Here is a 4,078-nt window from a genome sequence, read left to right as displayed (position 1 = left end):
TTTTCTGTCAATATGGGGTGCTGTGTGTACATTAATGAGGAAAAAAATGAACTTAAATGATTTTAGCATATGGCTGCAATATAACAAAGAGTGAAACATTTAAGGGGGTCTGAATACTTTCCGTACCCACTGTATATCTATTTGAAAACTTACATCTAAACTGTGTGTATATACAAATATATTTTATATATGTGCTTTATTTTTATTTCCCTGACACACATTCCTTTTTCTTTTATTGTTTATTGTCAGTCTAATCTTGTCTACTCGTTGTCTTACTGAAGAACATTGTGCATACACACTGAGAGCTGCTGTACCAAAGTCACATTCCTCATGTGTCCAGTACACCTGGTCAGTAAAGCTGATTCTGTTTCTTCTGAGGACGTCTTAACCACTAGTAGCAATGTTTACATTTTGTTTATGCTTCAAAGAAACAATATGTTTTGGTGGGTAATATTCAACTTACCATACATCCACTTCACAAGGTATCTTTATCATTAATAATTTGATTTTTAAATAAATAAAGATAAGGTTAAACTCACTTTAGGATTAGGAAAAAAAATCACAGGTAAGAAAAAGAATCAACAGTGGCTGTTCGAGGTGTTCTGAACACGATTCATGAGCACAGTAGGAGGGTGTTGGCAGTAGTTAGTTGAGACTACTTTTTCTTTTGGAACTAATTAGCAAGCAAACTATGCTCGAAACCTCAGAAACTGCTTGTGAGGTCACCGGTGTAGGATGTGGTGTCTTTGTAGACACATTTCTAGCTCTATTAGACTTCACAGACCAGTGCAGAGCAGAGGAAGCGTTTTGGGAAATTTGAATTCCTCCTTGAAATTAAATTTACTGACCGAGATGCAGAACTAGTGAAACTTTGTTTTAACAATATATCAAACCTGACTGTATAACATGAGTCCACTGAGCCTTGCACAGTCAAGTCAATAATGTACTGTTGACTTTCCTATATACTGGACATCTGTGAGAAGAAGAAAAGGAGGAAGAAGCAGCACATATTGGCTTTTCAAACAACTTTACATGATTATAATCCTGTCCACTATGTCAAAGACAGTGGCATCAAAATCACAACTGGTTTTTAAATATTTGCACACATCAGTGACTGAGGACAGACTATGCTGACTTGCCAACTATACATTTAAAAGGATGTTGCATTAAAACTGGTGTGGACAGTGAAGTTGACATGATTCACTTTTGTGGCTCCCTCATGTTTTTGAATTAGTTTACATTTCACAACAGCTGACAGTATTTACAGCAAGTAATGGTGAGCTGCTGTACGTCACTATATATATAATGCTACTGGATGTGTGCAATGTTGTATGGCATCCATGATGCTATTTTATACATTCATAATGATGTTGTGGGTGTGCATTGAGTATAGTGCTGTACAGTACTCACAGAAGTATACACAGATGAGCCAAAACCCTAAGAGCTCTTGTAACAACAGCACGCTAAGTAAACATTTAGTTCTTGTATTTAACATGTTGGCTGTAGGAAAAAATAAGACCTGACAGAAATTGATAAGACTTAAATTGAAATGGCCAGATGACTGCAGAGCAAGGCTTGTGGGGTACTCCCATTCAGCAGTGGTGAAGGACAAGCTGTGAACTGGTGACAGAACTGGGGGACATGCCAGAACAAGTCAGATCCATGTCAGCTCCAGTGCACAACTTACAGGACTTGCTGCTAATGTCTTGGTGCCAGGTTGTTCTTGTAGAGTCCATGCTTGGGTGGGCTGGAGCTGTTTTGGCAGCAAATGAGCCAAAGGCATATTAGGCAGGGGTAGTCATAATGTTTTGGCTTATCAGTGTATGTTTGACAATTAAAAAGAACCATTCTGTCACACTGTCTTTTTTCTCTGCTTGCTAAGCTTTTTTTTTTTAAAAGCTAATCTTCTGCCACTATGTAAATTACCTGGATCAGTCTGAAAATGTGTCACATTGAGCTGGATTGGTTTTGTGACCTGTGCAATTTTACCATCAGGGCTCTGACTGTAGTTAAACAGTCACCTCAACACTGCACGTTCATCTAACATTAACGTTCTGATTCAACAAAGCAATAACGCTGGAGAAGGAGCTTTATTTAATTACAGCTATGTATTCATTGTTTCTGCTTCTGTTTAAGTTGGCATGACTAAATGTATTACCGTTTGCAGCTGCCAAGCTAATCTCACAGCACAATGAAATACCTCCCACGGCTGGAGTGTGTGGGCAGTTTTTGAAGTGGAACAAAGGAAATAGCGAGGTACTTACTCTTAGACACACAGTGGAGTATACATGGACGCATGTGAGCCTGCATGCATATGTTCATTTATTGCACACACAGGCACACCTGGACAGGTGCATACAAATATAGAAGAAACAGAGAAGACACAACACACAAACTCTTCCTTCCTAAAGCGTTTTTCTCCTTCTTCTCCATCCATAAAGCACAGTGCATTAACTGTAAGTACCACAGCTGATAAGTCAAACTGATTATTCATATATATATATATATAACAAGGGAGAGAGGCATTAAAAGGAAAATATCTCAACCATATCTCTTCCTCAAGGGGCTACAATATCAGAAGATAACAGCACACAGTTTTGATTAAGTGTGTTTTGTTTTTAAGTGTTATTTGCTAGATTGATATACACATATATAAATTCAGCATTATGGATGCACATAAAAACCATTAAGGTGTGTATAATACAGACACCACATCCATGTATTTCATAAAATCCAAAAATCTTCTTGACTTTATTGTACCCTTCAAATTCGAAAACCAGCCTTTTTCCCTTTACAGAATAGGTGTAGTTCTGGCTCCAGGAAGTGGGGATGCTCCATGTTGTAAAGAAGAACAAGTGTGGGGAAAAAAGACAGTAGTGTCAGTTAATATCATTTGACCATATATCCAGCTGGGCTCTCCCTGCTGTTAACCTACAGGAACTCAATCCCAAACACATTCTGAAACTACTCTCAGACTGGAACAGTCAGAATCAACCAGCATGGTGAATGAGATAAAATGTGCACACAGCTACAAGATGGGAAAGGAAAGACGGAGAAGCACGATGGAAACAAGCAGCTACACACATTAAAAAGTGTGCAGGCGATGAAGAGCGCCCCTCCCCCCAGTGACTGGGTTCTGCAAGTGACTGTAGATAGTATGAGAAAGACCTTCTTCATGGTCAGTCCCTGCAAAGCAGCAGGACGAGACAATCACAGCTCATGCCATCAAAGCCTGTCCTTGCAGACATCTTCAACATCTGGCCCAATCAGCCATCCTCACATGCTTCAGGTCAACCACCATCAGCACCTAAGAGTTTTCCTATGTGGACTGACTTTAGCTCAGCACAGTCATCCTACAACACCATGAAACAGTGAGGCCTCAGCAGCTCCTTCTATAACTGGTTTGACTTTCTCACTGCAAAGCTGCAGCCAGTCCACACCATTGACTGTATATACTTCCCCCTACTATGCAAAAGTGAAGCCAAAATACTATGAGTCTGGCAGCTGTCATCTTGCTTTTTTGTAAACAGATAATGTGCAGTGGTGACTGGAAGTGGAGTGACAGCATCGGCCTGCCAATCAAAGCTGTCAAAATCCACCAAGATACACCTCTTTTCATGTCGTCAAATAACATCAGCATGATAATATCTACCAAACACCACAGAAGTGATTTCTGGGAATTTTATTTATTTATTGCACTCTCAGTTTTTAGTTTGGCTCATGCCTCATCCACTTAAACATTAGGGGGTGGGATTTATTACCTATACTGCAACCAGCCACCAGGGGGCGATTGTGTTGCAGTGGCTTCACTGTCAGACTGCCCATATACAGCCAGTGGTCCAGACTGGCAGCTGACTGACAGATATTACTAATAATGTCTGGATTTCTCTCCCTATTCGATATAAATTTGATCTCAAAATACCCAGAGAGATCTGGCAATAAAGTTTGCTGTAGATCTTACAACGATAACCAGCAGACATACAGTATAATTAGAAGAATTAGGAATGAAATGAAGAAGAGGCAGAATTTTCACTTGCCATTAATAATAAGGTAATAACCTGATTTACCTGGTAGGTAA

Source organism: Monopterus albus, unplaced genomic scaffold (genome assembly GCF_001952655.1).
Source record: "Monopterus albus unplaced genomic scaffold, M_albus_1.0 scaffold153.1, whole genome shotgun sequence".
In the NCBI taxonomy this organism is placed as follows: Eukaryota; Metazoa; Chordata; class Actinopteri; order Synbranchiformes; family Synbranchidae; genus Monopterus; species Monopterus albus.
Note: the sequence above shows the minus strand (reverse complement) of the source record.